The sequence below is a fragment of the Toxorhynchites rutilus genome, chromosome 3 (genome assembly GCF_029784135.1).
Source record: "Toxorhynchites rutilus septentrionalis strain SRP chromosome 3, ASM2978413v1, whole genome shotgun sequence".
Lineage (NCBI taxonomy): Eukaryota > Metazoa > Arthropoda > Insecta > Diptera > Culicidae > Toxorhynchites > Toxorhynchites rutilus.
Window position 1 is genome coordinate 286,842,728 of NC_073746.1, and position 22,446 is coordinate 286,865,173.

Below are 22,446 nucleotides of genomic sequence, written 5' to 3' on the forward strand. Positions count from 1 at the left end.
TTTTTTTTTGTGGTGACCCTAACGCAACTTAGGAAAAAGACGCTATATCGGTTATTTCAAGCAATGGAACAAAACTTTGTTCTACAAAAATGTCGCGAATTACTAGGACTACAGCATTGTCGAACTATGTTTACCTCTATCTATAAAGATAAGAACGTTATATTTTTTATTTCATTTAGAATTTTGGTCACCCTATTTTTGATAAACATAAAAATGAGCGCTCTATTATATGTAACTACTTTGTCGAAGACAGTTTTTGTCTAGAGAATAACTGTCGAGCTCTAGATGCTAATTTCCACTTAAATGCACCTCCTGGACCATTGTGCATTGGGATGATTGAGCATGATTGACCTTCTGGAGCGAAATTGGGTCATTGCAAACAGAGTCCTTAACAGTTTCTTAATAATGTTGATGAGATACTTTTTTTGGCAGAAATTCAGTAATTTTGAATCATTCAACCTATTAAATTAGTCTGAGTATCAACAAATTTGTAAATTCTGGTTCCATTCTTCAAAATTCTGCTACTGTTTAGAGCTATTCCGCGACGAAAGATTGAACTGATTTATGGATGAGGAAAGGCATAAATTATGAGCCTCTGAGATTAACCAAACTTGACGGCTCCCTTCATGAATCCCCCTTTGAGAACCACCGATTACACCAGTCAAGAACGAAAATAAACGCATTGTTTTCGCGCTTAAGCGAGCATTAAAATTTACATGTTCACCCACCGCTAATGTTATGTCGCTACTAATTATTTCCAGAAGATTTCACCCGGATTACATTCTCCATTGGCCAGCACCAAATAAACCATTTGTCGCCCAAAGCGGCGTGTCAAATTGATTCGATTCATGTTGACGTCGAATAAAGTCGTGATTTATGCGCCATCGCGTGCCGCCAGCATAACGCTCCAAGTGTTCCGCGTCAAGTCATACCTTCTCCAGCTGACCTCGAACGGTGTTGCGATATCGATGTGGTGGAAGGGGGAGGTACATGTGCTTTTTGCGAAAACAAATTTTCCTGCTTGCTTTCCTGTTCCGAGTCGCCCTCTCCGTGCAATTCGTCGTTCACGAAAAGGCTGTCTGCAATGATTTACGGGATTTTCCAGCATGCCACTGAGTAGCTTTTGCTGTTGAAGTCTACTTTCGTGCCGTGTTTACGGCACCTGAAGGACGTCGACTGGGTTCCGCCCTGTGGCCGGCGGTGAGCGGCAAGGTTTTGTAGAAAAATCACATGTGCACTATCCGGGGCAACATCCAACATTCAAACACACTTGTGTTTGCGTTTGTGTGGGTCTGTACGTGTGTATGTGTGGCCTAATTTGGTTTACTTGGGGCATAATTTACGGTTTCCTGGCAGGAACCGTACGCGCACGGTTTGCATCGAGTCGGTCAAATGGGCGCAGCTGCTCTCTCATATTCCGAACACAATATTGCATCCTGCAAAGGTGCAAATTTTCTCGAATCTACAGATCGAATCCAGCGGCAATCGTCGAACGTTACTATAACAAATGTAGTCAGCAAACGGTAACGGACGGGAGTCGATCGAAATGCGCAATGTGCCACCATACTGCCACATCCTTTTCGGGAACCATGCCGGACTCTGATGTTTGATTGCAGTATGCAAATCATTCGTAGGATTTGATTGGGACGATGGTATTTTTCCCATTTTTCTTCTATGCTGCAGGCACATGGTTGTTCGGCTGCACCAAAACCAGACGCTGACGGTTAAATAAAGATGCAAATATGTTGTTTTGGTGCGTGCCTGCGAGTGATGTGGGTGGGTGCGAAAGGGGAGGTGGGAGTAATTTATACGATGCATATAAAATTATGATGCAGATGCTAGCCCCCGGTTTGTGGCTGGATTGCCTGGGAATTACGGGTATTGCCGAGATTTTTACTTCGTTTAAAGGCATTCGAATCGAAGCCCACTATCCATCGAACCACGCCGGATCGATAGACATGAGCCGAACAGATAGAGTATTGGCCATCCCAAGCGCTTCGTTGCATGGCGGATGGTGTGCCAAGGATGTTCTTTTCGATTATAAATCACTGTCACTTCAATCAAGCATGCGATCCATTGAGCACGAAATAATCGATATTGGATTGGGTTTACCGATGAGGAGGCGGAAATGATGATGATGATGATAATGGCGTGTTATTTGCACATGTAGAATAGACTCTATAGAGAACATAACACGCACATCGATCTACGGAATAGCAGGAAATCGTTAAAAGTTTTCATGCAACAATATGAATTGATTCGCTTATAATCTCGAATTTTATGAATAGTATTGATGAGTTCATACTATACACGAACTCCTCTATACGAATTTTAAATGGTTGATAGAACACATAATCCGCTTTTATCGAATGAATGAATGGGAAAATTATTTGATTTTTATGGCAAACCTCACATCATTACATGAACTTCGGCAACCTTTTCTTAGAATCAGAAGATGAAGAAGAAAAGAAAAAAAAATCTAATTAACCTGTTCGTGAAACTGAAATAATTTATTGCCCAACACAAACGGAGAAAGCCTAAGCGTTGGCTTAGTAGGCATTTACATTTCGGTGGAAACAAAAACAACTCTGACTTGCATTTATTTGCAAAGCGGATTCCCTCAGGCACATTGATTTGGAGGCGGTGCTGGGGAAACCGTAGATCGGGCCAATCAAAACGTGGCTGTTAGGGCGTTCAGATAACGCTTGATATATCACAGTTATTCAATTGTTTATCTCTTGAAAAATAACATTTCATTCATTGTGATAGATGCGTAGAAATATTTCCTATCAATTGATGCAAACATCTTTTCGATCTATTAAAAAATAATTGAGTTATAAGTATTCGAAATATTTCATTTTTTCCTACATGTTCAGTGTTTAGATTTTAATTTTACCCACATATATTCCGGTTAGACGTAGTGCCACGTCGAAAACTACCGCTGAAATATTCAAAAATCTGGTTGAGAATATGACGAATTGTATGCCTTAGAATTTGGAAGCACCATCTCAGATTGCAGTGAGACGTTGTGGGTGTAAAGACATTGGTCATTCAAGCAACTCTGCATACTTGAAATCACCAAAAAATTAGACTTAGAATTTTCTTATTTTTTTTACAAATATTTCTAACACAAAAAACTATAAGACCTATGAAATTTTGATCAAATAATAAAATGTATTAAGTTTTTCAATTGAATATTTTTTTTTAGATTAATTTAGAAGTTTATAGTACCAGACCAAAAATGTAGCGAAAAATATGGAGAATTCAAATGCATACCACGCCAAATTGGTATTGCGATATATGTCATATTATACATCATTAGGTAGGAAATTTATTCGGCTTTTTTTTGGTTAAAACGCAAACAAATAGATAGTGAAGCAAGTGAACAATTCAACGAATAAAGTGGGTATGTTTTTAACGTAGGATTATGTCTTTCGGGAACTTATTGAGGTACAAATTAAAAATCGAAAATTGAGCAAATCGTGAAAATTGTCCAATTTAAAACGCTTATTGCTTAGTTATTTTATGATGGATTGATAAAATGTTTAGGTCAATCGATTTCGGCACTCCATAACAATGTTTTATATTGAATAAAATAATATATGTCATGAAGCTAACTATCGAACAATTGAAAAATCTCAACCCCTATCCTAATGGAAATACCCACTTCTGATTGATCGAAATTGATGACGCGGCGGGTCCCTAACAGAGACATCAAAACCAAGCTGCCTGGGGAAATCGGCATTGCAAATACATGAAAATAGGGGGAGCTTTTGTTCCTACCTAAATGTGTTCCCTAACAGAGACATCAAAACCAAGCTGCCTGGGGGAAATCGGCATTACAAATACATGAAAGTAGGGTGGACTTTTGTTCCTACTGAAACATGTTCCCTAACAGTGACATCCAAACCAAGCTGCCTGGAGGAAATCGGCATTGTAAATACATGAAAGTAGGGGGGTCTTCTGTTCCTACTGAAATGTGTTCCCTAACAGAGACATCAAATCAAGCTGCCTGGGGGAAATCGGCATTGCAAAGACATGAAAGTAGGGGGAGCTTTTGCTTCCACCGAAATGTGTTCCCTAACAGAGACATTAACTGTGGGGGAAGCGCAACAATCAACATGTTTGCATTCAATTCGGGCGTCATCCTCCGTGGCAGAGATGGATAAACCATTCGCGAACGGTACGAAAGAACTAATCCACCAAGAACATTGAACGAAAGGTCGTTCGCCATACGGACTGATTCCGAACGAACTGATTGTAATCGGTGATCGAACTGTTTGAGAATGAATCAAGTGCGGTAAAGCTGAACACATCTGGAAAGCAGATTGCGCTAGACGGAACGGATGAATATAACGAAAAGTAAAGCGGAAAAATTTCAATCTAATGCCTGTTTTCAATCCAAGTGTAATATTTATATATTTTATGTTTATCTCAAAAAATCCGGACGAATCTATGACAATTTAAGAAGTGGATATACAAATAATCTTCTATTTGGAAAGCAAATTGAAAAAAAAAGTTAATGTTGGTTCCAATCTTTTGTTTGGCCTATTGCGTATATGTATTTGTGACGTACAAGGTGAGCCGATGAATATTAAGTATAATTCGACATTTGCCGATAGCAAGTACTTATCAGAATGAAAGGGAAGGTACCTCTATCAGACTATTTTGTTTTTCAACAGTGTCCTATTGAAATAGAAGGCATTAACAATTAAAGGTTCCGGATTTTTTCCACCACTACAACTCTTGCAACCCCATTAAAGTTCAGCGCAGTTCATCTTACAAACGATTTTTACTACGACCACCATTTGGAATATTGAACGATTACGGATTTACGTATTTCTGAACAGTTACAAAAACTCAACTCAAAAGCAACTGTTCTCAAAATCCTACGTCAAATTTTCGTCCGTGTCTCTAGGCTCAGACTCTTGTACTTTTTTTTCAACTTTTTACCTCAAAATCCATAAGACCTACAAATTTTGGTCGAAGAATGAAATGTATGAAATTCAAGTTCATGTTTTCAATAAAAAATGTCGAACAATTTGTTCTAAATGATTTTTTTTTGATATTTTTTAATAAAATTTTAACCAATTTCCTATATTACATTTCCTTATAATTTTCTTATAATTTTTAAGTCAGATTTTTTCTGAAACTTTCAGTTTTTTTTAACTTTTTTCGAAAATACCTTTACCTTTAAAACACTTTATCTTTAAAACAATAAGACCTTCAAATCCTTAGTCAGAGAATGAAATGTATGAAATCGTGCACGTTTCCATTAAAAAATATCAACCCATTAAAAAAAACATTTTATTCAAATAAACAAAAATTGGAAATAAGAACTAATATTTCTTAAAAATGTATTTTTAAAATTCTGAAAATAATATATAGTCCACATAATTACCAGCAAGTCATCCACACATCGGAAGGCGGGCAATGCAACAGGAAAAAAGTTTTTCGACAAAAACATATTTCAATAAGACCTTAAACTTTGTAGAATACACTATAGCTTACGTGACTTATATATACAAAATAAGGATTAGTTGTTATTTTTGAAATAAAACATGAAAAAGTTTTAGTAAGAAAAACTTTTTCGCTTTGAAAGTGCCCATCGTCTGATGTATGGATGAGTTGTTGGTTATTATTTGAGCTATTCAAATTGCTTCTTTGAGAATTTTAGGAAAATATACTTTTGAGAAAAATGAATTTCAATTTTCAAAATATTTTTTTTGTCAATGTATTTTGTAGAAAGAAAATTTTATGAAAATTTCCCACATTTCATTCTTTGATCAACATTTTGTAGGTCTTATAGTGTTTGAGTTACACAATTTTTGTACAAACTGAAGAGAAAAACTTTGGCCCTTTCCAAAAAGTAATCTAATTTTTTTATTTCAAGTATCTGTTTTTTTCCAATGTTGCTTAAGGGGGTATTCTAGTGTGCAGGCTCGGATGTTTTTTAGAGCTCTGAACAAATAAATCAAAAAATATTTTTACTATTCCTTATTTCATTATTTGTTTCGTTGTCTTTTGACAATACAACAAGAGTTAAACGGAAAAGAAATATCCGAAATTAGAATAGTTAGAAGCTGGAGAAGTTAGGTTTCGGAAAAAAATTACACCATGGCGTACTCGATTCCCTTCTGGTTATCTGAAACAAAAAGAAACGAACAGATTCTAAATCAGTAAAGATGCCGCTATCGCATGAGCCTCGGACAATCCAAAAAACATTCTTGACAAATTGGCGGCCGTTTCAGAAAATAAATTACTTTCTGAATGTTTTTATGACAATTTCAACTTTATTAAAATAGTGAAACTAAAAAATTATTTTTTTCATTGGTTCATGCGATAGAGAGATGTATAAAGAGAGTCATATCAAAATTTGCAATAAATCGGTTCAGTGGAACTAGAGATATCGTGTACGCCAGTTTGAAATCTATTGTAGAGGAAAGCGCGTTTGGCGTTATGTATTATGGCCGTACCGTTATGTCTCAAATTCCAAACACTTAACCTTTGTTGGCCATTAAAAAGTGTCTAAAAATGGTACTGTTTCGCGAATTTTTTTTTTTGGTTACCAAAGAAACTTTTTCATTTGACTCCAATAAAATTTATTTATAAATACATGTTCGTGATAAAAAACTATAAACATGTTCAAATACATTTGCCTCAAATCCCGAACACTATTTAAATACTAGTTTTAATGAAGATTTTTGTATTTTTAGATTTTTACGTTTTCTAGCACTTAAAATTAAAACAGCAAACAAAATAGTTAATACAACTACAAAAACTGGAAAATGGCTAGTTTTTATCGCTGGTTTTGACAGTCCTTTTTTTGCAAATGCTTAATATTACAAATTATAGACTGTATCGATACCTGTAAATGATGTTAAAATGAAGGTTTATACCCCAACCAATGTCAGAGTTTACATTATTCAATTATTTATAACATGAAAGTTTAGGAAATTTTCACTTAAAAAAGAAGTGTGCAGAATTCGAGACAAAATGGTACTAGTTTAGGTACCGCATCACAAAAAAATGGTTTTAAATCGGTAAATAATGCGATTTTTTAAAGTCCTTTCTAGGGTATATTCTTGAATATACTTCATTCGTATATTCGTATATGCTTTAAATCTTCAGAAATATGAAAAAAAAACAATTTTTTCCAAATATCTAGACTAGAATATGGCTTTAAGGGTGGCCCCTGTGTGGAAGGTCGAAAAATAACGAATTTTCATGATTTCTTTTCGGATGTTAGGGATAAAGTGAAGTGTTCGGATATTTCGATTATTGTTAAAAGTAATTTGATGATGTCTTTTTCATTTTTTGAGTGCATGAATAATGATTATTACGCTGCTGACAGCTGGATGTGTAGATGCTGTATGAAAATCGATACCTTCCTGGCGGTATTGGTTCTAAAGCCACGGGGTGTCGCAGAACGAATTCCAATGAAAATTTAGAAATTTTAGGATAATACCTAAAACGTCACATAGGCGTTTTTGAAATTGCCAAAATGGCGGCCATTTTTGTTACAAATGAGTTATTTTTTGCTCCCTTGGCCGAGTTTAGGACAATACCTAAAACGTCACATAGGCGTTTTTGAAATTGCCAAAATGGCGGCCATTTTTGTTACAAATGAGTTATTTTTTGCTCCCTTGGCCGAGTTTAGGACAATACCTAAAACGTCACATAGGCGTTTTTGAAATTGCCAAAATGGCGGCCATTTTTGTTACAAATGAGTTATTTTTTGCTCCCTTGGCCGAGTTTAGGACAATACCTAAAACGTCACATAGGCGTTTTTGAAATTGCCAAAATGGCGGCCATTTTTGTTACAAATGAGTTATTTTTTGCTCCCTTGGCCGAGCGTCATAACTAACATGCCGGGTGTTCGGGTTCGATTCCCGTTCTGGTCGGGGGAATTTTTCGTCAAAGAAATTTCCTGTGACTTGCACTGTGATCACGCGTATTCTAGAGCTTGCCACTCAGAATGCATTCAAGGCGTGTTATTTGGCATAGAAATCTCAACTAAGTACTAATAAAAATGACGCAAGTAATACTACGTTGAGACGGCGAAGTTCCTCTAGGAACGTTAGTGCCATTGAAGAAGAAGAAGAAGAAGAGTTATTTTTTATGAAAAAATCGCTGCTTAAAAGCTCATAAAAAATCGAAAAAATTAGACATTAAAAAATGGCTATGAAACGCTTTGGATAATTTTACATGCTGACAAATAATTTCAGCCAAATCGGTCGAGTAGATCCTGAGATATTGATACCATGATTTCGATGACATGATTTCGAGAAAAACGCGTTTAAAAATTCGTAAAGCAATACTATATCCATTGAGGTTACCTCATGTGTTGGCTGTTGGATGTCAACGCAAAAGTGATACAAGATTGCTTTCATGTTATTGGACACGAATTGCTAGGCCTGATAAATGAATCATTGCAAACTGGGCACGTGCCTGAAGTTTGGAAGGAATCTCTTGTGGTTCCCATCCCCAAAGTTAATGGGACGGATAAAGCCGAAGAGTTCCGCCCCATTAACATGTTGCACACATTAGAAAAAATTTTAGAACTTGTTGTGAAAGGCCAGCTGATGAAATTTATTGACAATAACAGTTTGCTGATACCGGAACAGTCGGGATATCGAGAGGGACACTCTTGTGAGACCGCACTAAATCTGGTGTTGGCAAAATGGAAAGAGAATATCGAGGCTAAAGAAACTATTTTTGCGGTGTTCTTGGATTTGAAACGCGCTTTTGAAACAATTTCTAGGGCCTTATTGTTGCAAACATTGAAGCGCTTTGGAATTGTAGGGACATCATACAAATGGTTTGAAAGCTACTTGTGTGATAGAACTCAAAAGACTCGTTTCAACGATTTTATTTCTACTCCCATCGATAACACACTTGGTGTACCACAGGGAAGTGTGTTAGGGCCCATTTTATTCATTTTATATATTAATGATATGCGGCGGGTTTTACGTTTTTGTGATATCAACTTGTTCGCGGATGACACTGTTCTGTTCATCGCAGCTAAGGAGTTGAATGTAATCGCGGAGCACTTGAACGAAGATCTTCATTCTCTCGCTCGGTGGTTGAAATTCAAACAATTAAAGTTGAATGTTAATAAAACAAAATACATGCTCATTTCTTCAGCAAACTCCAGATATAACGGTAATTTTGAAATCGATGGTGAGACTATTGAACGGGTTAAAGAAATAAAATATCTGGGAGTAGTTATTGATGACAGACTAACTTTTAAGTCTCACATTGATAATGTCATCAAAAAGGTTGCTAAAAAGTACGGCGTCATTTGTCGTTTGAAGAATGAGTTAAACGCAATTAGTAAAGTCAAACTATATAAATCACTCGTCTCACCACACATAGATTTCTGCTCATCCATCCTGTTTCTTGCAAACAATACACAACTATTGCGATTGCAGCGGTTACAAAATAAAATCATGCGATTAATTTTAAGATGTCATAGGTACACTTCCTCTGTCATAATGTTGGACGCGCTACAGTGGTTATCTGTGAAGCAAAGGATTTATTACTTGACAATGGTGTTCATCTTTAAAATTTTGAATGATATGCTGCCTCGATACTTGTGTGATCGAATTGAACGAGGAAGTGATTTGCATAGATATAATACAAGAAACGCGATTGATGCAAGAACACCTAACTTTTTATTTAGCAGGTCCCAAAATTCACTATTGTATAAAGGATTAAAATTCTTCAATTCGATGCCCAGAAATATCAAACGATCGGCAACAATAGCTGAGTTCAAAGAATTGTGTCTGTCACATGTGAAATCTGTGTTATGAACTTGTAAAAATGTTTCAATGTTTCTATGTTTGCATAAGCTATCATGTTCGTATTGATGATGATGGATTTTTGTTACATTATTGTTGTTGTAAGTTAGATTTGAAAAAAAAAATAAATGAGTAGTCTACAAAAGCTTGAGCCACGCGCGCGTTTCGGTAGACATAGATAACTTGATTTTGAACACTGGCGAAAATCGTTATACAATGAAATGTTCTAGGGTCTTCAGTGGAAACCGGATTCGAACCAGGGATAGCCCAGACGGAATACTTGTAAACTATCGTATTAGCAGATGGTTATATCGAGTTTTTTTCTGTACCGCGGCAGATCTCAGTGTAAGTATCTAGTGGAAACTTGAGGATATCGGGTTCGATTCCCGATCAGTCAAGGATCTTCCCGGGTTGGAAATTTGCTCGACATGCCTTGGGATTATATCTTTACTTTTCGGTTTCCGTCTTTTGTTTGATGTTCTTATGATATCAATTTATGTCTGCAACAGAACCAGTTCGTTTTATTTTGCATACTGGTTCCAGATGTGCTTTGTTAAACTTTAAAAATTATCTTAATGATAAATCGTCCTGCTCAAACCATTGTAGGGGTATGAGGTGGGACCATCATCATCATCATCAATTTAACATTCCAACTAAATCAAATATCGGAAAATTCTTTTAGGACAACAACAGGGCATAAGCTTCCCAAAAACGCAAAACAAAAAAAATCGATTTTTTCGACCTTCCAGACCAGGGTCCCCCCTTAAATGACCATGGTTTTATATCTACAACGTTTCATTGCAATTTGAGATGGTGCTGCCAATGCACAATGGTCCAGGAGATGCATTTAAGTGGAAATTAGCATTTAGAGCTCGACAGTTATTCTCTAGACAAAAACTGTCTCAGACAAAGTTGTTACTCATGATAGAGCGCTCGCTTTTATGTTGTCAAAAATAAGGTGACCAAAATTTTCGATGAAATAAAAAATCTTACTTTCTTATCTTCATAGATAGAGGTAAATATAGTTCAACAATGTTGTAGCTCCAATTATTTGAGACATCTTTGTAGAACAAAGTTTTTCTCTATCTCTTGAAATAACCGATATAGCGTCTTTTTTCTAAGTTACGTTAGGGTCACCATGAAAAAAACTGTTTTTTTTTGCTCTAACTTTTATGCTTCAAATTCTACATGCAAACTGTCTTCGAAAGACTTTTAGAGCTTACTAATACAAACATTTTTCGATGCAAAACTTGTCAATATCTCTACTTTACTCAAAGTTATTGATATTTCTTTTCAAAAAACATACTCTTATCATTTGTTTGTCATTATTTCTGGGGCAAACGTAAACAAAGTTTATTGGCGGCATTTGAAAGATCATATTTCACTCTAGATGATGTGTGATTTTCAAAACTATGTTATTTTTTGTGTTTGAGTAAATTAAAATTGAAATCATGAGTTTTTGGGTAAAAAACATCAATAACTTCAAGTAGGATTAAGATATAGACAAGTTCTGCATCTGCATGTTGGTATCGATAAGCTCTAGAAGTCGTACGAAAACAGTTTTGATGTAGAATTTGAAATATAAAAGTTAAAGTAGAAAAAACACGTTTTTTAATGGTCACCCTAATGCAAAAAAGCGTTAAATCGATTATTTTAAAAGATAGAAAAAAGCTTTGTTCTACAAAGTTGTTTAAAATAACTGAGGCTACAACATCGTTGAACTATGTTTATCTCTATCTACAAATATAAGAAAGTTAGATTTTTTATTTCATCGACAATTCTGATCACCCTATTTTTGATAACATAAAAATGAGCACTCTATCATGTGTAACAATTTTGTGTAAGACAGTTTTTGTCTAAACAATAAATATCTCCAAAAAAATTGTTTTTAGCGCCTATCTGAGTTGCATTACCATGGTAACCATGCAAAAACGGGGTTTTTACTCTAACTTTTATATTTAAAATTCTACATCAAAATGGTCTTCGTACGACTTTTAGAGCTTATCAATACCAACATTTTGCGATGCAGAACATGTCTATATCTTAATCCTGCTCAAAGTTATTAATAAGCTTTCATCCAAGAACTCATGATTTCAATTTTAATTTACTCAAACACAAAAAATAACATAGTTTTGAAAATCACATATTATATAGAGTGAAATCTGTTCTTTCAAATTCCGTCAACAAATATTTTTTTTATGTTTGCCCCAGAAAGAATGACAAACAAATGAAAAGAGCATGTTTTTTGGGAAGAAATATCAATAACTTTGAGTAAAGTTGAGATATTGACAAGTTCTGCATTGACAAATGTTTGTATTAGTAAGCTGTAAAAGTCTTTCCAAGACAGTTTGCATGTAGAATTTTAAGCATAAAAGTTAGAGCAAAAAAACAGTTTTTTTCATGGTGACCCTAACGTAACTTAGAAAAAAAGGCGCTATATCGGTTATTCCAAGAGATAGAGAAAAACTTTGTTCTACAAAGATGTCTCAAATAATTGGAGCTACAACATTGTAAATAATGTTTACCTTTATCTAGAAAGATAAGAAAGTTAGATTTTTTATTTGATCGATAATTTTGGTCACCTTATTTTCAACAACATTAAAAAGAGCGCTCTATCATCAGTAACAACTTTGTTCAAGACAGTTTTTGTCTAAAGAATAACTGTCAAGCTCTAAATGCTAATTTCCACTTGAATGCATCTCCTGGACCATTGTGCAATGGCAAGAAATTCATCAGTTTTCAGGTCATTTCATTCCAAAATAATAATAAAAATCACGTTTTTCCGCAATTGAATTAAAATGTTGCCAGAAAGATGAGAAAATTTGTGGATAGCAATGAAAAATGCTTAGAATAACCAGTCTTATACTGATAAAGCATTAATTTCCCAAAAAAACGGTGAAAAATTTATCTAGGTAGCTATCTCTCGGCTTGTTTTGTATTAAATTTTGATGATGGTGCAATCCTTGGAATGAAATAATACACTCGACAAAAATTAGTGGAGCTGAGTACGACTTCTGAATTTTTACGTAACTTATGAAACGCTGTTACTTCATTACACATAAACGCATGAAGGTGAGATATACACCATTTCAATGCTTCAAGTCTAGTTTTCGAATTTCATATGAATACGTGTATGAGAAGTGAACAAAAATATCGGGAGACACTTTTTTCTGTAAGATAGCTGTAGTGTTTTTGAAAATCTACTGTCGGGTTGCAAATATTGCAGTAAGTACTAAAGATAGCAGGTAAATTTTCAATTTAGTGTATATCCAAAACCGCTTCATATTGATACGTTGAACCCTTTTTTTCTCAACCAATCGATTAAAGTTTTGAACGAATTAGAGGAGCATCTCATCGCAAATTGTGCCAGAAGTTCGAAGTTTTTCATGAGTTTGTAGGGAGAGTTTTTTACCGAATGTAGTTTCAAGCTTCTCTCAATCATCATCACGAAAACCATTTGTTTATTGAAAATGACTACTAAATTAAACTTATTTTGACGTAAGACTATGCCCATTTCCCTGTTTCGGATAGAAATGTGAAAGATTTTGTACGTTAATATCTCTCCAATTATTGGATGGATTTTGATTCTAAATACACAAATCCCCACCCGTTTTTGAATACAAAAAAAAAAAACAATAAACTTCGTCCTATAAACATAGAAACTCAAAAAATAGAGTACAGTAGAACCCCGTTTATCCGTGGAATAGTCGGGCTAGCTCGCCGCGGATAACGAAAATCGCGGATAACGCTGTAAATGACAAAAAATGAGTTCCAAACACGAAAAAAAGATATTTCGGCATGAAAACTATTTTTTATCAATGCATAAATCATTAAACTATCCATCTACCAGGTCGAGTACACCAGTGATCAGATAATGTGAAAGCCATGACCAAAACAAAGGTGTATGGACTATCATTCACCGACAAATTCGGGGAAGGCCTATAGATTTACTATGGAGCTTGTTTTCAAGGATAATCCGCACCGCGGATCATCCGCTCGCGGATAATCTGGAACCTCGATAAACTTATATGTACTCCGTTCCCTAGGAGTATACAGGCAAACCTTTTTTGTGCGGGGAATAGGGACCGCATAAAAAATCCTGCGAAACTTCACCAGCGGCTTTAAAAAATCGTGTTCGATACACATTTCGAAAAAAACTTTATTTGTGCGATAGATAGGGACCGCATAAAAAAAGTTTCCCCCAAGAAAATAACTCAAATCCACGTCATTCACCGTTCAATTTCTTTTTTTTTCCCTGCTTTGCGATGGGACAGTTTGCCTTTTCGGTTGCGTGTGGTTGTTTTGTGCTTTTAGTTGCATGTCGAAACGTGTTGCTGTTAGAAATCATGTCATGCAAACACTTACAAAAACTTACAGCATTTGATGGGAGGAAGGGAATGATTTCAGAAGTGGATAATTGAGACGCAAATATGCGTTTTCGCACTGAAATGCATATAAACCATCGAAAAAAAACTAAATTGACGGTAACTTCGCCAAATATGCTTCTTTTCATAAACGGCGTGGTCTCGATTATATACAGTTTCTGATTTCTTTTCACTATATATAATCGAATCAAAATAATTAATTTTTTATTGGTTTTTTTTGCATGTATTTTTCTTTTTTATTTTTAATATAAAAGAGGAATTTGATTTTTGATTCATCCCCTTAAAGTCAGAAAATACCTTTCTCACATGACAAAAAAATTATCCAGATTCTCTCAGAGGGTGATAGACGATAAAAATCCTTCTACGCATATGTTCGAATTTCAACAATGACATAGTTATAGAACTTTTTTTGTTGTTTCGGACTCTGTTGCCTCGAACTGGCTCTACATTACAAAGTACGCTACGGAAGACGATTCTGTTGTTTTCATTTGAAAGACGAGAAAATTTGATACAGGATATAGTAGTGGAGCATCTAAATTAATGGATTTTAATAACATTTTGGAAGTGAAAAGCTTAAAAGTTAGTAGTTGTTAATGTATTATTATTAATATCACCCTGATTTTTTTTATTAAACTGGATTTTTTCTATCAATTAAATTGAAGCTCTCTAACCGCTCTACAATTTGTTCTTTGACACCCAACTTCTATCTATCTTAATTTGTCTGCAATATCGATATAATTAATTCTTGGTGAAAATTCAAACAAAATCTTCAAAAATCACGATTTTTACCCCACTGTATATGAATTAGTCACTTAAATTACACCTTAACGTTGAAAGGTTACATTTCTTCTTGGAATAAGTCATATTTGAAACATAAAAAAATATTTTTTTTCAAACTGTATATAATCGAGTCCAAAATTGTATATAATCAAATCACATATAATCGAGTCTGTATATAATCGAGTCCGACCTGTACCACACAAAAAAAATTGCACAAAAAAACCGCACAAAAACAGGTTTTACTGTATTTCACATTATTACCCATTCCAGCGTGACGTGACAACGGTTTGACTCACTTACAACGGGTTTTTACTCGTTTTCATCTATAAATCACACGATTTCCAAATGGTAAACGATTTTAAAGTGAAATTGAGAAAATTTCCTACAATAATCTTCAGTTGGAGAATATTCTGCAGTTGAATGCGCTTGTTTCCAGCCCAATACTTTTGTGACGTGACAACACCTGTCTTTTTGCGGGTTCCGACTTTTGAACATTAATGTTGTATTTTCAGTTCCGTTTCAAAACATACAAATCAACTTTGTTCTATGATTTGTCAATGAAAGATGAACGTAGATTCCTGTATACTCAGTTTTTCAAAAAACTCGCAGGAACATGCATTTTGACGGCATGCATTTTGTGACGTGACAACGCGCTCTGTGCGATTAAACAGTCTCCACGAAGCGTTGTCACGTCACACAATCAATAAGTTGTATTAAATAAGAATTTCACCGTATTGTAGCAAGCGATATACTATTTTTTATGTTTTTTATAGGGGAAGGTGGTCCTAACGCAGCCGAAGGTCCTTTGTGTCTCAGGAATGGTATTTTCTACTGAATTTTCAATAGTGTCAAATGAAAGGTGTCATAACGCTGACAATTCTCTCGCTCTCTTCGTTCTAACGTTTTAGCGCCATTTTACGTTTTCATTCTTTCAAAAACAGAGAAGAAATATATTAGATCTGTGTGCAAATGAGTTCTATGTTCTTTTAGATTGTGAAACATTGTGAAACAAGGCAATTTTAGATGTTTATGGTATGTTCATCAAAATAAGCTATATTAATTGAATCTACATGTTTCCTGTAATACACGGTATGTCTTTATTTGGGAAAAATCAGGGTGGTCCTGAACCGACCTCCAGTTTTTATATCGTGATTGTTTAACACGTTCACTCTGGCGCTTGCCCTCAATGGCTAGCACAATCCTGGTTCATCGTGTAGCGCTCACTACAGGCGGAACGCATTTGATTTTACTATCAGAAACTTTTGATAAACTCTTTGTATGCCTGTATGTTAATGTTTGCGTGTTGAAGATGACTTTGACCTTGATCGTTGACTGTTGATCGTTGATGTTTGTGTGTGCATTTTTAAGTGCTCTTTCTTTGTAGAACTCCACACACGTCGCTCTAAGGCTAAGTTCTTTCCACTCAAACATTATCTCCCTCTCACTTAAATCCTATCTCTCACTATCAAACATCATTCCTTATTTTTATTACTTCTCGCACACCCATGGATATATGCCAACATTATCATTCACGATCGTATCGTGGGATTTCATGCCATTTCCGGTCTTTTCTATCCGTTTTTAACGAACCGGAAGTCACCATCCTCGATTCCAAAATGGCATCGGGATACGATATTCGACTTCCACTGGTAAGCCCATATCATATGGGTTTTTCATATTTTTTAAACATTCAATACTACCATCAGCAAGCCGGGAGTTGGAAAAAGATTATATCTTATATTATGGAATCTACGTTCATATACGTTCATACAAAACGCAAAAAAGTGTTTGTAGTGAGTCAAAACGTTGTTACGTCACACTGGAATGGATCGTATACTTTGCGTGACGTGACAACAACTTCTGGAGACAGTTGATACTCCTCTATTTGTGGATCGATCTCAACCAAATGTTGTGGGTTGTTGACCTTCATTGTTTGCTCAGAGAAACCCAAGTATGAAAATGATTGAACCTATGTTCATCTGATAAACTAAAAAATGCTCTATTTTTGTGACGTGACAACGCTTCAAAATACCTGTTTTTCAAATGCTTGTTTCACATAAATTACAAAATGCATCGTAGGTCATCGGCTTTTCAATGGTATATAGACATTGAAGTTTGGTTAAGCATGTTCAGAGATATCTCAAGAAATAAAAAAATAGTGAAAACCCGAAATATTTTATAGTTTTTTAAACTCGCCTCACTTAAAGGTTGGTACATAAAAAATAAATTTGTTACAAAAAAATTTATGATATAACTAGTGCTTATTCAAATAACGTTTCTAATTTTCTCCTAAAACTAGATTTGAAATTGGTCCTCTGGTGCATAACATCATGGAATGGGTCTATTCACAGCATTCAATCCCGCCACCTTTGCCTTCAATATGATAGATGCTTTTCAGGTGATAAAATCGCTCAAACACGAAATGAGCAAATGTCACATCCAACTACATGTGCGATTCGAACTGTATAATGTACATACCTAACTTGCTCGTTTCCGTATTTTGCTGCAGTTAAAAAGTTCGACAGTTTCTCCGAACCTTTGAACGCACATGCTACCGTTAAACGTGCCCTTCGTCATATGTTGGAGTCTAATTTTAAGCACAATTTTATGTCTCCCGTGCTTCACCTTGCAAGCAATTTGTTTGCAGAAACCCTACTGAAAACACTTTAACGATACTGCTTTCAAACCAACTCAGATAAGTCCCAATAAAGAGGTACGAACAAGTGTTACGGGCTATAAAAGCAATTTTACTGATAGGAAATAAAACGAAAATGAAACGATTCAACGCTACTCGGAGCGTTCCATAAATTTTAAATCATATCGCCGGAATAAAACTAGGATATGAATCAGATTTATAGTTGCCATCGCTAGTTACTTCGAATGGCGAATGGCGGAAGAATTTTCCCATCAGCTTAATTTCTGCCCGAGCGAATAGAGCAATTATCGTTAATTACCGTGATGGCTTGCCTCCGGTCTGGGAACGAAAGCATCGAAAGCGTTCTCGTCGTGAATTTAATTAAATATAAATTTCAATTGTTAGCTCATTACACAACCGGCTGGATCAACTTTTCTGACTCACCTCCCATCGAAACGAACGACAAATGACTTGGCTGTGGCCATTTTTCATTCTCCCGCAACGGGTCTGTGTCAATACTTGTCTTGTTCTGAGCAGTCTTTTTTTTTTTTTTGAACGTTTCTAACTGATACAGATTTGGGACGAAATTTCCACTCACAGCCGGGAGACAGTGGAAAACGTAAATCGATAATTAGTTTTGCCACTTTGCTGTTTCACTTCCGACTTTTTGTCGGCAGAAGATATGCAGTTCCACGATTGCACCGTCTCCAGCGAACCGAGGAAAGATTGCATCAATTACTAGAAAATTAATGCTTAAGATAATGTTTCGTTGCCCGGAGGTCTGTCTGATTTGAATTGTGCTACCGAGCGAAGCGAAAATAAGCCAATGAATTATGAAATGCCGATATTGAATCAGTGTAAACCTGGCAAAATCTGCGCTACGCATTACCGGAGATAGAAACTTTAATAAGTTTGGTTATTTAATGACCTCATAAATGAACAATAAGCCACCAGAACCCGAAAATCGATTGGCCTCGCCCGGCGTAGATGAACATCGTTTTGCACGGAGTCGGTCTCGCCCGGAATGTATCGATCTCCTCGAACCCACCAAACTTTGAGGGTACCGGAACTAAATTAACAATTTAAATTATGGCTTTGTGGAGTTTCACGTTCGTTTAAATGTTGGCATCCGCTCGAGAATCCGTTCATCCAGAGGACCGTTGCTTGCCCTTCGGCGAAGCAATCTTCCAGTCAGCTCGATTCCATCGTTGCTACAATTTTGAAATTGGCCCACATTGTGGCCACCATGGATTTGGCTTTCGAGATTCTGGGCAAGGGCGTACGTCCTCTCTACCAGTAGTTCTATTGCATTGCGGTAATATCCGGGGCCTACTATCGAGACCGAACCGATGGAGTTTGAGTTTTTTCCAGTTCTACGGAAGTTACCTTAACCTTTGCTGCCCGTGGTTCCCCACCGATTGGCAATTCAAGCAGCGACTACTGAATTCGCTGTGTTGCTGAACTGCGGCTGTGGCATTTGATTTGATAACTTTTCGGTCACGAAGTTCCGGGAACTGAGCTGGCGCTCTTTTGTCATTATTTATTTGTTCGTCAGTGAACGGATTGCATGCCCTAGGACACATTGTATCGACCTGGGCAGGGGGGAAACAGTCAGCGGAACATTCTGGGAATAGCGAAATTGAAACACCGATGTCAGCCGGCTTTATTTTTCATTGGAATCGGTTGACTTTCAAAATGTAGGTTAATTTGCAAAGCGGGAAAAATTGTTTGGAGGCTTCGATGTTGTTCGGTCAGGGGGAGTGTGGTTTTTTGTGCTGTAACTTGATAGCAATATTTGATTCAGTGGTTCATAACAATTTCGTTGAACTTGTGCTGAATATGAACAACCAACGAATGGAACTTTGATGTTCATTTGAGCATTTACTCACTCGTAAATTTAGAGGATACGAGAGCAGATTTTTTTTTCTAAACTCATAATTCTTAAGAATATATGATTTACGTTTAAGTTCGAATGAATAATAGTTTTTCCCGTTACATGGGAAATGTCAGTATTTGGGAAGAACCAACAACTGAGTTAAAAATCACCTTTAACCATTTAAAAATAGTTACGTTTTTCATGTCAGACAATTGTTATTATTTACGATTATTTATCAGTTTAATGGCTTGAGAACTATCGAAATATGTTCGCGAAAAATTTAATTGTAGCTCAAACTCAAATATTACCGTTCGTGTTTATGATTTTTTAGAAAATAAATATCCAAATCATCGACAAAATTTCAACATGTAAATATATAAATCTTCATGCTGGATCCTACAACCCGTAGAAGTTGAAAACTCGCCACAGCAAATTTCATAGATCCATAGGTTATATTAATGATTATCTATACACTCTATCCAACTTCTATAAGACCACCCTGATTCTATTTCGTTGCAACACAAACAGTTAGAATTTCAACAAGATACATTCATACATTGTTGAATGCTTAAAATAAAGTATTTTTATCGTCAATTGCGTTCAAAAGAGTTGTTTGTTTATTTATTGTGTTTAAATATGATACTTTCAGCTATCCACTTTTTCTAAGACCATTTCAAAATTCATGGGTATTATCAATGAAAAATTCAAAACGATCGGCTGATTTACATGCCAATAATTGGCAACTTTGCCATTTCGGCTAATATCCTGAAAAATTCGTGTTGGAATACTATTTACCAAATTCTGCCGAACGGATTTCTTGATATTTCTCCATGTTTCCGAAATTGCAACCTTGAGCTCTTCAATCGTGGTGTACCGTTTTCTCCCAGTGTAGATTCTGCGTACAAGGATCCCCCTAAGATTTTGAACGAGATTCAAGTCTGGAGAGCGAGCCGGCCAGTCCAAAAAATTAAGTTTTTGGTCCTTAATCCAATGCTTAGTTTCCTTGCTGGTATGAATCGTAGCATTGTTTTGTTCGTGATATTTTTGTGACGATATCCACGCAAAAACGATAGGAGAGAACGATCCAGAACATGTATGTAATCCTTGAATGATGACGAAGCTATCTTGAGCTTTCCGGTTGCACATAAGCTCGTACAAACTATGCACGCCTCCATCAAAATTCCTGGTTGAAAAATACTGTTCCTTCTTCCGTAAATCACACCAGTACCCGTTAAAACCATCAGGTTCATTCAAATTGAACCTTTTTTCGTCAATGAAGATAACCTATACATTGAAAAACTTTTCGTTATAGTATATAGGAAAATGTATTCTTTTGGAAACATCCTATGTAACAACATACCATTTCCCACTGTCGGTTCATGTGAGCTTTGGCAAAACTAAGACGTCTTTCGATGTGAGCTTTAACCTTTTGAGCCCCCTTTATGTGAGGTTTTATTACCAAAACTTGATGAATTGTCACCCGAGTAACATTTAAATTGAAATATTGCTTTATTTGCATAAGCGAATTTGAGGAATCCGAAGCTGTTCTAGCTATTTCCCGCTTATCCCGGTCAGAGAGCTTCGAGTTACGTGGAGCTCTGTTCTTCGTACCGTATCCTTGAGGACTCGCCGAATAATTGAGCACTACTTGATGGGATCGTCCAATCTGACGAGCAATTTCTCTGATAAAAAAAATTTTCTTGGTAAATGCATCGATTCATCTTTTTTTTTCTCTGTGAGCACTTCTCCCTTTGGCATTTTCCAGATTTATTGATCAAAACAACTAAAACAACGAAAAATGTGACTGGTCTTATATAAACTTGACACTTGAAAATACAAAAACATTCGATTACGCTCAGCGCTTGCACACACACATGAAAATCATGCAATGTATGGAAGTCACCAATACCTACACACTAGAATATAAATTGGAGCATTGTTTGTTTTACAATGACATAAAGCAACAAGATGGTCTTATAGAAGTTGGATAGAGTGTACATGGATGGATTTATGTGTATCTGTCTTCCTGTCTATCTTTCTGATTCTTATGGACTCGGAAATTACTGAACCGATCGACGTGAAAATTTGTATGTAGGGGTTTTTGGGACCGGGGAAGGTTCTTATGATAGCTCGAGACCTCTCCCCCTCTCTAAGAGGGGGCTGCCACACAAATGAAACAAAAACATCTGCATAATTCGAGAACTAATCAAGCAAATGGAGCTAAATTTTGAATGTGGAGGTTTTAGGGAGCACGAATCGTTTCTATGGTAGTTTGACACTTCTCCCTCCTCTCTAAAGGGGGGCTCCGTACAAATGGAACACAAATTTCTGCATAACTCGAGAACTAATCAATCAAACGGAACGGAATTTTGGCATGTGAAGGTTTTAGGGGGACAACATGTTTCTATGGTGGCTCGACACTCCTCCCCTTCTCTAAGAAAAAGAAATAAATAAATAGAGAAATAAAGTTGACGTTAATAACTATTTTTGTAGCGATCGGATTTTGGCGATTTAAATACCAAACGAATCGTAAATTCCCTAATATTTGTTTCATATACTATACATTACAATCCCATAGTCTGTATATGGTTTAAATTGATGAAAATTGGAAGCATTCCCATTTCCTCATACATTTGTTCTGTCCATTTGTGTGCTTTCCCGAACAGAGCTATCATTAACGAGCAACTTATCGACGGGCAACGAAGGGGAAATCGTAAGATGTAAAGTCTTCTTGAACAAAGGAAAAGAAGAAGAACGCAGGGGAATATTTGCCTAGAGTATAAACAGTGGATCTCGCTGAGGCAAAAAAAATATTTGTATGAAGAGTTTATTTCGTTTAGTTAGTCACCAAGAAAGTAAATCTCGTTCTGGAATTTTTTATGTTCTTTGGTTTCGCTTGCCAGTAGCAAAACTTTCTCCACTAAGGATGACAGCTGCGCTTATCTCGAGGATGTATTGTTCTGCGAG

General features: G+C 36.0%; 1 protein-coding gene across 4 annotated transcripts in view; it reads right to left on the reverse strand.

Annotated features, from left to right (window-relative positions):
* LOC129777802 (zwei Ig domain protein zig-8-like) overlaps nucleotides 1–22,446 on the reverse strand; it is a 515,724-nt gene that overhangs the window by 415,989 nt on the left and 77,289 nt on the right. The gene's annotated exons all lie outside the window — the stretch shown is intronic.